The 13,257-nt window shown below is 41.0% G+C and overlaps 1 long non-coding RNA gene across 2 annotated transcripts; it reads left to right on the forward strand.

The window, feature by feature from the left end:
* The first annotated feature begins 266 nt into the window (after positions 1-266).
* Positions 267-13,177, forward strand: LOC125687941 (uncharacterized). 2 transcript variants are annotated; one of them, XR_007374522.1, is made up of 4 exons: positions 267-603; positions 1,071-1,180; positions 9,039-9,244; positions 10,771-10,969. It is a non-coding gene; the product is annotated as an uncharacterized LOC125687941 (long non-coding RNA). The 2 variants fall into 2 exon arrangements; XR_007374523.1 differs by lacking the exons at positions 267-603; positions 1,071-1,180 and adding exons at positions 6,333-8,937; positions 13,070-13,177 and having other exon boundaries at positions 10,771-12,444.
* Positions 13,178-13,257: the final 80 nt, after the last annotated feature.

The following is a 13,257-nucleotide window of genomic DNA, read 5'->3' on the forward strand; positions in this document are numbered from 1 at the left end:
AGAGATCTTTCAAAGCTATCAAAAGGAACTGTTTTCTATATGATTACTGCCAGTGCTTACTTTCAATTAAAACTATCCTGACAAAAAGCAAGAACAGAAAGTATATGAAAATAAGAATCATTCTGTTACGCTAATTCTTGCAATTCTTTGTTCCTAAGAGCTCCAAAGGCCAGTTACAATTCTGGGAGCAGTTCACAAGGATATCCCTTTTTACCAATTCACACTTGGTCTACACTAATGGTCTTTTTATTTTTCTTTTCAAAGTGGCGATAAAAGCACTGAGCTCTGTGGCTGAGTTCAAAGCTTTGCATCAGTGGCTGGAGACAGCAGAAGGCAGCCTGCAGCCTGCAGCCACGGGGAGTCATGCCTTGGAGACGGGGACACCGCTTATACCGCATCCACGTGGCCAGTGGGCAGTCAGCAGCTCAGCCTGGCCACATGGCCTCCAACACTGCGAGGGCAAACCGCAGCAAGCAGCTGGACGAGCAGAAAATACAACAAAGCAAGGCTTCTTTTGACCTCTTTCTCACTAGCATGCAAAGCTGCCTTTACCAGAAAAGTCCCTGGGATGGCTCTTCTTTGGCAGCATTCTCTGAATTCATTGTGAGTACGTTCTTCTGAAGAGTGCAGACTTTGAGCTCAGTGCCTCGTATGTGTAGCTTAAAAAGGTCCTGATCAAATTACCAGCCGCTGAAACATGGCATGTACAGGGCCAGACCTATACCATGATGCTTTGAATAGCGTCCTCTCTGTGTAAGGCTCTCAGTGAAGACTGTACATTCCGGGAGAGATTCCAATTTTAGGAGTACAGCAACTGGATTTCTAAACCTAAGCCATTTACCTAAGCCTTTACCACTTGCTGGTACCTCTGTCAAATCAACAAGCCTGCACAAGACTGTTTCTTAAACTTAGGCCCTGTGCAATAACAAGTGAAAATAAAAGTCCAGAAAAGGTAAAGCACCTAAAATGTGGGAAAGAGACCTATGTTTTCAGAATATTATACAATTCTTTTTCTTCTTCACAATATAAAAATGAGATTTTCTCACAAAGTAAATTTACTTCTTTTTCAGGACATACAACTGAAGTGCTGAGAATACTATAATAGTCATTCGTCACAGTGCAAGAGAAGCAAATTCCAAATCATCACAGAACGTATCCAGCAGCTGCACTGTTTTGACAGGTACAACAAAAATATTTCTCACTGAAAGACAGCAGCATTGACTGTCTAATATCAGGTGTTGCAAAAAAAAGAAAAAAAAAAAGAAAGAAAAAAAAAGAGTATAGCTTTCTTGTTTTAAAACATGCAGACACGTTGGGGCACTGGGTGGGGAGCCAGGGAGTGCTGTGTTGTCATGAATGAAGGAGATTAATCCCAAGTAATATATCATAACCTAACTGTCAAAAATGTTGTGTGGGTTAAACTGATAAGTTGTTAACGTTAAATAACCAGAGAAGAATATTAGTCAAAAACTGTTGCAAGTAAAGATTTGATAGATAGTTTCTGAGAAAAAATAATAAAAAAAGAATGCTCATTTCTGAAATGGGCCTTGGAGACATTCAGATATTATTTAATGGGAAGCAAGCTTTTCCTGGAACAGGCCACTGTGCAGGAGAGTGACTGAATAGGATGAAAGGCTCCAATTGCAAAATCACAAGGTGGTATCTATCACTCCAACCTTTTCATTTCCCAGCCAGACATATGGCTGAACCTTGTAATTTAAATGCAGATTATCTGTCCCAGCAGGGGCGCCTGAACACCCTGGAACCAGGGTCGTGTTTCAGTAGGGGTGTCAGGAACGGTTTCACATTGCATAATTTCAAAATATTTTGTTCTCTACCAAATTGAAATATTTTTCATATTTTTAGAGGATGAGCTTTTTACTCCTTTAAGAGGAAAAGCATTTATTTTTGATTTTCAGTACTGCCTGAAAGCTAGTTTGTCTCCTATTTACACAGTAGGAATGAATCTCCCCATTTACAGTCCCAGGATGGCTGAACTTCAGAGTCTTTGGCACTGCAGCCTGGATGGAACTGCAGTGTACATTGCACAGTGGTGAGCTTTATGTCAAGGGCCTGCTGATGCAGACTTGTCATTTAGTCGTGTAAATGTAGGGATTTCATTAAAAAGCAAAGTAAATAGGTTTGTGAGTACAGGTACACAGATCTTAGCATACACAATTACTTGCCAGATTTTTGAGCAGAAGGCAGTAAGAGCAACATACACCTTTATCAAAATTATGCTGGGACCTGGACAAAATGCAAAGGCCTGAATCGCAGGGATCCATGTTACTCACTCACTCCAGCACTGTCCAATCCACTAAACACTTACTCTCCTGAAACATCCTAAACTGCCATCAAATCCCTCAAAGCAAAGTTTTGAGTAGGCTCAAATGCAGCCCAAGCTGAGGAAATGCCACACATTTCTCACCTAAAATCTGTTGTGCCCTGGACTGACCAGACAAGATGTCTGGCTTCTTCTGAAATCCCCAAGGGCACATAGCCTAGTATAGTCTGAGTTCAGCTTTCAGGATCTCTGGTGATAGCCATCTCACCTTGGAAATAGGGCACGTCTTGAGCTGAGAGGGTTTTAGGCTACAGCTCCTAGATACCAAAAGAATGATTATGTCGCTGTGCAAGGGATATTCAGAGAAGGAGTGAGCTCTGCTGCAGCTAAAGCTAAGACACTGTAGGTGCAGAAAAAGACACGTAGAGAAGAGGAAAGCAAGGAATATAAATTTATATTTTAATATATTTTAAAAATATTCTAAGAAATAGTGTTGCCAGTAAGAGCAGGGAGGTTACTGTCCTCCTGTACACCGCTCTGGTGAGGCCACATCTTGAGTGCTGTGTTCATTTTGGGCCCCTCACTAAAAGAAATACATCAAGGCCCTGGAACATGTCCAGAGAAGGACAACAAAGCTGTGAGGGGTCTGGAGCACAGGTTTTATGGGGAGTGGCTGAGGGAGCTGAGTTCAGTCTGGAGAAGAGGAAACTCAGTGGAGAACCTTATTGCTCTCTCCAACTACCCGAAAGGAGGTTGAAGGAAGGTGGGGGTTGGTCTTTTCTCTCATGTAACAGTGATAGGACTGGAGTGAATGGCCACAGGTTGCACCAGGGGAGATTCAGGTTGGATATTAGGAAAATTCTTCTTCATCAAAAGAGTGGTCAGGCACTGGAACAGGCTGCCCAGGGAGGTGATAGAGACACCGTCCCTGGAGACATTCAAGAAACGTTTAGATGTTGTACTGAGGGACATAGTTTAGTGGGGAAATATTGGTGGTAGGTGGACAGTTGGACTGGATGATCTTGGAGATCTTTTCCAACTTTGGTAATTCTATGATGAGTCTATGATTCTAAGAGACAGCCTGCCTCCACCTTGGAGCTGCAATAGAGGAATAGAAGAAGGAAATGAGACAGTGTGGACATGGGGCAATGATTGCTTTCAAGAGGGGTAGGGATGCTACACATAGCACAAAAAAGTTCTAATAAGGAAATCATTTGGAAAGACATAGGCATCCCTAGAGGCCCAGTAAGGGTACTGCCTGACAGATGCTTGTTCTCAGATCACATCCATGCCAGTAACTGATGGTGCGTAGGCCCAAATGCTAGCATATGATTAGCAGTGTAACTAAAACATTAATGAGGTCTTTAGTATCATTTTGGCTATCATCACCAGGGGTAAGACTACATCAGGTCTAGAGCTGATGTGCACAACACATTTGCCAACATGGCAAGGATGAGGAAGCCCCAACCACTGAGGCTTTTCTCCCAAGTAAAGGAGAAATGCCTTAAAAAGGCTACTTTCAGAATAGGATGTGAAGAGCGAATTACAGTGTGGGACACAGGGGAAGTGGAGGGGGGACACAGCAGTGACAGAACAGGATTTAAGTGCAGAGAAAGACACACTACACAACTGATCTTCATAATCTTGGTGTTATTAAATGGAGGGCAGAGGGAATATAAGCACATCCTGGGCATATTGTGATGAAATACCATTAGTGTGTATGCCCAAACAATGGAACTTTTGTTGTAACCTGTAGGTAATGAATCAAATTGAATATATCCCAGCATAAGAAACATTCAAGCTACAGTAAATTCATGTGCAAAAGATGTGTAAAAATTTATCTTTTGGGCAAGTTATTTCCACACTTACTATATAGAATAGTATGTATGGTGCTGTGGAGAGCCATTGCATAAGCAGAGAACTTACATCCCTCAAAGACACACAGAAGAGGAATTAGGAGCCCATAAAAACTTATTTCAAGAGCTTGTTGTAATGCCTGTGTAAGAGATTGTTGGTTCTTCTTCTGCATGCTAGAAAAACTAAGTTCTTCCTAAAAATCCGCATGCAGGCTCAGTGAGCAAAACTGGAGATGAAAGCAAGAAAGGGGAAAAAAGATGATGTAATCATTTTGGGGCTGTTCAGTGGGTTCTTTCTACTGAATCTCCAAATGTGTCTTTAGCAAAACACATTCAATAAATTAGGAATCAAGGAGTGTTGCCACATTTTTGTATGTTCATCAGCAATCGGTGAACGAGAGAATGGTTCAACATTTGTCAGCCTTCTTTTACAAGTAAAATCTTGAAATCTCTGTGTTTTAGAGAGATTTTGACATGCTCATTCTCCAGCCCCCTGGCTTTTAGTCACGTTGCTGTATATTTTGGTTAAAAATCCCAACCAAGAAGATCATCCCTTTCTGTGCCTTCAAGCCTTTGAAAATCTAATTTAATGAATTCTGCCTTCTGTCTCTCACCTAAATAGACAGTCTTCTTTTTTTTTCTTTTCTTTTTTTTTTTTTTTAAAAAAAAAAGCAAACAAAAAAAGCCCCAACAAACTATTGCCATCAACAACATTAACAAATGTCCTGTCTGTGAGCACAATTAGTAAGAAAACAGCCTTAGTGGTTTTTAGCCTGCAGACACCCTGTGGAACTCCACAGTCATAGATTCTAATTAAAGGATTGACTTTTCAAGAAAGATTAAAATAACTAAATGCATTTAGCTTTACAAAACAATGGTGGGGAAGGAATAAGAGAATTCTCAGCAACAATAAGAAGATTGTAAACACCAACAATGGACAAGGGCTGTTTAAAGGAAGAAAAAAAGCACTTGTTTAGGCACCAAGAGTAATAGGGAACAATAGATGCATAAGATAGAATATGTTCAATGTCAATTATTGGTATTCTTATTACAGCACAACTTTTGAACAAATGCAGTGATGTTACTTGTCAAGCAAAGATTTATTCACGATTGAGGAAAATGGAAGGGCTCTAATTATGCTAGTAGCACTGCCAAATACTACAAGTAACTACTCTAGCATTACCAGAAAAATTTTGTACAACTTTGTATCCACTTTATTATGAAGGTGTTTGAAGTTCTGCAAGTGTTTGCCTTTTAGACATCTTTTGTGGGAATGCTAATCAGAAATAACGTTTAGAGAACTGCAAACCATCAAAAGACTGGAGGTGGATCCATCACCTTCCCTACAGTGAGTAGAATAATCAGGAAAGCAGTAGAGGCCAGTGCCTCTACTGTGCCAGTAGAGGATGATGTGCCTGTTGTTTTGATGCTACATCCAGGGGTGCTCTGTTTCTAAAGAGAACTAAAGTGGATCCTTGGCTCCACCAATGGGATTGCTGTTTTGAGCATCTAAGCAGCTTGATGGAGAAGACAGAAATAAAGCTGGAGCAACCTCTGCTCAAAATAATCTGCAACCCCACTGCATTGATTTCTGCTACTTACTTCAGAGACAGCCACATTTTGAGGTTAGAATTCTTGACTGGCTCCAAAGCCTCTGGGGAAATGTAGATTTAATTCATATTTAAAAGGCCAAGGTCAGCGCTATCAAATATTTTTAGGTTATCAAGATTCAGGCTGGAGCAGAAGTCTGGCTGCAGTAAATTCTATTACTAAAAATTGTCTTTAAAAACTCTGTAAAGCAACCTATCACAATTTTTAGGTCTTGATAGTGGAAGTGTATGCTGTCATTGCTGAAGTCAATATAGTCTTTGAATTAACCCGGATTGTATCCATTAAAGCTCTTGTGTAAAAGCATGAATACTTCCACTGATGTTTTAGGATCCAGAGCTAAATGTGGTGCTGATACACAGATCCACATGTGAAGACTCAGAGGTAAATCCAGCAAAGACTTCTTGCTTGGTCACCTAGGGACAGTTTCTGATGGTCTCCCAGAGTGCTTCTTTTCAAACAGCAATGCATCATTTTGCCTGTACTATATGTCCCACTCTTCCCTTGCACGAGGGCTCGCCAAGTGAACATCTTCCCTCCATTCCACATTTCACAGTGCGCACACAGCTGGGAATGCGCACGATTTCATGACATTGTAATGTATAGATTTTATCAACCTTTGCCAGCAGTTATTCAAACAGAAAGATATCCAGGGTTACTTTTTTATTCTTTTCCAGAGCATGCATGCAAGTGTAGCAATACAGCATCTATCATGCAATTGCGATGCCATGCCACAACCACGTTTCCAAATGGCCTATCCCACAAGAAAAGATCAGCAAGTAACCGCTTAGACATATACAATGACTGACTTCTTTTCTACCTGACGTGCAATCTTATCAGAAAACGAAGACAGAAATTCCTAAGTACATTCAGAAAACATGGAGTGAGAGGTGTGTGTACAAAGCCAATTAAGGAAAGAATTGCTTTTCGCTGCTTTTTTTCCTGGTGCACTCTTTTGGAAATTTACCGCCATATACTAATTAACCTCTGGGTGACTTTATGTAAATTAGATGGCATGTTTTGCAGTGTTGCTGTGGTAGTGTAAATGTCTTAAAGTTATATGAAGTGCTTTGAAGGTAGCCAACAAAGTTTGTTTTTAGTGTGTTACACTACAAGATGATAAAATAGCCAGGCTTTTTTTGGAATGAGAGATAGATGAGAAGAAGAAAAGATGAGAAGTGATGTGACAGGTATTGGGAAGATACACAGAATTCTTGGGCCACATCCCCAGCTTGCTAAACACGGCCAGGACAACCAGCTCAATGTAGCTGTTCAAATTGCCATTATTTCAGGACCTGGTCTCGTGCACTTAAATAGATATTAAGGATGCTGACTGAAGGTCTAGAACCCTTGGTGATCTTGGAGAAGTAATTTCAGTAACCTCAATCAGAGACTACCACTTAGGGAATCAGGCAATTGATTTTCCTTATGCAATACTGTTCCCTTATGCGTACTGTGCAATTAGTTTTCTTGGTGGTCTGGTGCATTGGGGCAACCATTTTTTTTTTGTGGGAAAATTAATTAAGGGGACAGTGGCTGGATTTATAAAGATTCACTTTTATGTCATGAAGATTTGAGTGCAGAATTAGCCTTAGGGACCCACTGCTGCCTACAAATACACAAATTATTTGGAGGGACCAAATTGGTGTTGAGAGAGCCAAAGTATACAGTGAAGGAAAATATACTTCTGAATGCCCTCTAAAGTGTATGGCACAACAAAGGTGTCTGACAATGCCAATTAGATCTATACATCTGTTTCAGGATGAAATGAGCAAGACCCTAAAGAGGAGTCTTTTCCCGTTAGAGAGAGGCAAGAGTGGTTGGTCCTGATGAAAACACCTGCAGTCTACATTTAATCTGAAACATCCCAGTCTCTCAAGCAAGTGTATCTAATATAGGAAATTGTGCGAGGAGATAAGAGAATTAGGGTATATATCAACTAAGTGCCTGATGTCTAATATTATTTATAAAAAATAAAGTATTATACATTAACACGTGCTTATTACACACTATATTACATGCCACACATCTATCATTGTTGGGGTACTGACACATCACATTTTAAAATGTGAGCTGCCCCTGGGAATGATGGCTAAGGTGCTCTACATGGGGAGATAGTACCAGCCTGTGAATTCCAATCCTGTGAAGCTGTTTGCTTGCAGCCCACACTTAGGCACTTTAAGTCTTGAGATGAAGGAAATGCTACTGTATATCTGTTTTCTGTCATTCTTCTTGGTTAGTTTAAGAGGCCTCCTGCTCAGTACTCTGGTTGTTGTGAATCTGAGGCACCTAATTCTCCCCGTGATATATACAGAATTGATATTTCACACTGCATGTTATGAATTCAGTAGTAGGAGCCTATGAGTTATGTGTGGGGAAGATCAGTGCTTGCGTGTAGTTTGTAGATGTAAAGCCACATGTCTGTAAGTTAAGCACAGTACCAGCTAGCCTGTAGGCTTGCAGATTTTGCTGGGTTTTAGCCTGTGAAATGCTGAAGCATTTGAAGCAGTGCCAAATAACTGTCTTGTTCACCACCTATATTGAAGAGTGAATATTCAGGGTGAGAGATCTACTTCATGACAGCCTGGGGAAAAAAAAAAAAAAAGAAGAATTTCAGAGAAATATTAAGGAAAAAAATCATATAATCAATTCTATCAAAATAGTGTTATGCAAAGTTGAATAATGCTATTAGATGCAGGGACAAGTTCTTAGTCTGAAGGAGAGGCAGGCATGATTAAAGAAATGAAGATGATGAAGGTGCTTCCTCCTCACAGCACCCTGACCATCGAAGTCTCCCCAGTTACTCTACTGGGAGAGCAACCTGCTTAATTTCTTCCCTTCACTCACTTCTTCCTTGGTCAACTGGTTCTTGAGTGAAGTGGGAATACATACAATTCTGGAAGATGGTGCAGAAATTTCTGAGATCCAGCCTTCCTTTGCTGCTTTCTGCCTCTTTTTGGATGAGAAGAAACACTGAGTCTGCAACACCTTCAACACACAAGGGTCTCTGGCTCGGCAATGCGCTTTCGAACCTCCTCCCACAGGAGCCTGCATTTCTTCACATCATTTTGGTGGCACAGGCAGGGTCTCCTCCTGGTTCTGGCACTTGGTTGGAGTGAATAAGGAAGAGCGGAGGTGTGCAATGTTGGGGCTGTAAGGTGTACTGCAATCAGCTCCAGGTTGCTGAGGGTGAGCATAATTTTGCATTGTTACAAAAGACAGACAAAAAACATCGGCAGAGGATGGGGATTGCTAATATGCTTTTTTTTTTTTTTTAAAAAAAAAAAAAGAAGAAAGAAAGAAGAACAAAAAAAAGAAAAGAGAGTGTGTTCAAAAGGAAATGCAGCAGACTAAGAAAAAGGACGAAGCTGCCTTTTCTCTCTACCCCAAGCTGGCCTCATGCTCCGGTGTGTTTCCATGGAGGCTGTTGCTGTCACTGCATGGCTCATGCTGGAGTGTCACATTGGATGGGAGCCAGCTCAACAAGAGAAATAAAGTGAGTTTTTAAGAGGTAACGTGGTAAATGTTCTTCTCAGTCTGGCTACCAATATGTGCTGTCTAGCCTGAGGCGCGCAGCACATATGGGTGAAGCTACTGAGGTTTGGTACTTTTAACTTCTCAAGTCGCTTTTTACAAAACCAGAGGATACACATTAGACGCACTGAGAGAGGGGAAAAATAGGTAAGGAAAGGCAAGGCCTAGCATTCTGACTGCAACAGACTGTCACTGGCAATTTCTGAATTCTTACGCTGGGGCTTAGAGGCTTTTCTACATACCGGGGGATTTTCCCCGCTGATGAGGTGCAGGCAGGGAAGGCAGCTGCTTGCAGCAGCACACTGGGCAGCACAGCAGCCTGGCCACGCTGCTGGTGCCCAGGCAGGTGACGGTGCAGCAGATGCTGGCATTTGGGCCACCTGCTTGTGGCAGCTGCGCTGGCACCCCTGCCCTCCTGCTCTCCCAGCAGCAGCCTGGCTCCGGTTCCTCCTTCCTTCCTGGAAATTCTATTTTACCTCCACTGCTGAGAATCTGGTGGGCCTGTTTGGGGGGCTGTGTTAGAAAAGGCGACCTCTGAAACAAAGTACAGTTGATGTCTGCTGCAGGGAAATCTGCTCTTCCCTCACTTGGGGTCTTTCAAGGCACTTGAGCAGTCACTTCACGCTGTGCCTCTGGGCTTCTGGGATAGCATCGCAACCTCCTTCTCTTTTTCCCATCTGTCAGCTCAGTCATGACAATGGAGCAGGCTGGAGTTTCTTTCAGCTCATTCGATTTCTATGGCCAGCATTTGCCAAGTGCTCAACCGTTTGTAAAAATCATGTCATCGGTTGTCATTAGGAAGAGAATTGATAACTGGTATTTTCTGAGCCTTGCAGTCAGTCAAAGGAATTCATTCTTTTAGTTTAAAAAAAAAAACCAACAAAAGTGACACAAACAAGCCAAAACGTTAAGTAAGCAATTGCTACAACACAATGATTGGGTATTTTAGCTGTTAGATTGATACCCAGTGGCACTTCTGTGGTTAATAATTTGTGAAATACCCTTTTTAAAAATTACAACACATTCCCCCAAAGAAATTTAGGCATTTGAAATGTGATGTGTACAAGTGAGTCCAGATGAAAACTCTTAACGCAACTTTTAATTCCGAAAGCACTATGGTGTGTTCATTATGCCCAGGTACCAGAGTGGGCATTTCAAGCCCAAGTCATGAAATAACAGAAGTGTTGAAAAGAAACATTTGCTCTGTGTCCCAATTCCATTCCGATTCCAGATCTCTTCTACTCTTGAGGCAGTGGAAAGCTCATCAGAATCCAAGAGGCTGGTACTGGAACAGCCCAGCTGTGAGGCCTAGAAATCAAAACAAAAGTTATCAGTGTGAATGTCTTAGTTATACAGGACAGTGTCTGTAGCAAAGGGTGAAAGATGAGAAAGGAGAGGAAAGGAGAAAGGCTGTCTGAGGAAAGAAAAAGCATGTAAGTACTTATTTGCTCAGGGATTTCTCTTGTAACTTATTTAATACCTCCACAGAGAACAAAGAACTTTGCTGAATTAAAAACAACTGGAAACAAACCGCAGAACTTCCTGAAAATATTTGCTATACCCAACATCTGACAAGAAAAGCGTAGAAGATTGTTAAGATAATGTGAGCAAAGAAGACATCCCAGGTGTTTCAGCTGCCTACAAAGTACAGAATCAAAGAGTTTGAAGCCATACCTACTCACCTGAATGTGCTCTGTTGCCAAGCTGCCTGCAGAACCCTTCTCAGTACCATGAACAAAACCCAAGTGCTTATGCAGCATTTCTTTGCACTTTGAAACTGCCCTTCTGTGTCTCCCTGTGCAAGACTTCCTCTGCAGCTCGTGAAACCTGCACACAGGGAACAAATCACAAATGGGCACTTTTGCAGAGAAACAGTGGAGTGCAACATGACCAGGAGCCACACAGAAAACAGCACAGAGTGAGCTACAAGGGAAGATGGTCCCACGACAAGTTGCTGTCTTACCAGATGAGATGTAGTTACTTTGGTGTTGATATAAGAATTTGATACACCTCTCTATGAAGCACTGCTTAAGAGATCCATCATTTTTTGTCGTTTCCTGAATAACCAAGTAACATGTAATTCAATATACTGAGCTCAGACAATGGAATCAAATACAAAGCTTAAAATGATGTAAGAAGATTTCTCAGAGTGATGTTAAGTCCATAAATTCAGCTGACATAGTTTTGAAAGGAAAATCCAGAGCCACTCGTTCCATCCCTAGACTTTCAACTGATATGCTCTCCACAGCCAGGAGTGCTTTTCTCAATCTTTTTTCCTTACAGAAATATTAACCAAACACTGGAGAGTTGAAAGAACCAGAATTTTCTTTCACAGAATGTGTTCATTGACGATTTCTTTCTCCCTATTAACTTTTGCCAGTGTCAGATTACACTAAATAAGAAACTGTCCCTCCTGTGATTCTGGAGCTATTCTCTTAAATAAGATCACAACCCTTCAATGGCTCCTGCTGAAAGACAGCAACTTTAAAAAAAGTGCAATCCAAGGTTATATGAAGGGCACACAGCTTTCAGATCAGGGGAGTAGAGCACTAACACTATGCAGCCCCACTTTCCTAGAACATGTATCTTGGCAACATTGCTAATCTAAATCTGGCAAATTGAATATTTTGATCTCTGTCCCCAGAGACAAACATACTCTTATTATATTAGATTATAATTTTCGCTCTGATGCTGAAGTATTCTCCACTATACCCTTCATCATATAAGAGAGGCTATATTGTGTACACGATAAGGTTGCCATTTAGGCCCTGAGCCAGGTGTTCAGGCTTACTCAGGAGAGCGGGCTGAAGGAAACAACTTCCTAATTGTCAGTCCGAGAATGAGCAACTGGTTTGTACGAAGCACAGGAAAACACTGATATCTACACTACAAAGCTCTGATCTTCAGACCTGAGGAATACCACTGTTGATGTTTGCAATGAGCTGTGTGAAACATGGCCATATATCACTTGTACTTCTGTGTATCAGCTAGACCACTTCGGTTAGTGGCCACCTAGAAGCTGACTAAAATACCCCAGTGCTTGGCAGCACAGTGCCATACATGCAGGCACGCTTTATAACTAGACTGAAAGAAACGGAAGCTGAAGTCCTCACTCCAAAGAATTTGCAATCTAAGGCTTTATCATGGCTCTTAGAAAAAGGGGTAAGCACAATTTATTCACATTAAGCCTAAAACCAACGTATACAAGGAACGGAGGAACTACTTGGCAGATGATCACAGGCTGCATGGCAAGACAGCAACCTTATCAGAAAGGCTGTATCTGCTGATGTGGTCAGTTCCTGGGCAAAAAACATTCACATGCCTTTATTCAAAAGGGAAGGCTTGTGAAAGGAATTAGCAACACAATCCCTCAGCTGCAGGTATTTGAATTGATTATCTGTCAACCCAAAGGTTCCCCCAAGTTCAGTAAATGAACACAATCTGTCTTCTAAAATACATCATGTAATTTGTTACTGCTTTTTTTTTTTTTCTCCTAGCCATGCATCACAAATAAAAAAGCACTTAGTTTTTAGTTTGGGTAATAAAGGTTGAGTTCTTTTTCTTTTAACTTTACTTGATATTTGAATTAGAAAATTAAATACAAGCTGAAATGGAATAAGCAGTAGGTAACTTAAGAATATATGTATTTTTATAACTGGAGTTAATTTAAATGACAAAATGGTTCAAACCTCAGCACCTTACTGATTTATTTCAGATGCATCTTTATTTATTTCAGGCTTCCATTGTTAAAATATGCTATTGATTTTCTGTTTTCTTTTGTTCTGAGGTTCCAGTGTGCTCTCTGCTGGTGATGCCATTCCCCATTTGGAAAATGATTGATTCATTATTATTATTAAAACAAAACAACAACAACAACAACAAAACAACAATCAGGAACCAAGACAAAATTAAATGTAGAAGTTACTAAAGTGCTTTCAAGAATATTATTTACTTGACTTTTGGCTGGATTAGAAT

Source organism: Lagopus muta, chromosome 1 (genome assembly GCF_023343835.1).
Source record: "Lagopus muta isolate bLagMut1 chromosome 1, bLagMut1 primary, whole genome shotgun sequence".
Taxonomy (NCBI): Eukaryota; Metazoa; Chordata; class Aves; order Galliformes; family Phasianidae; genus Lagopus; species Lagopus muta.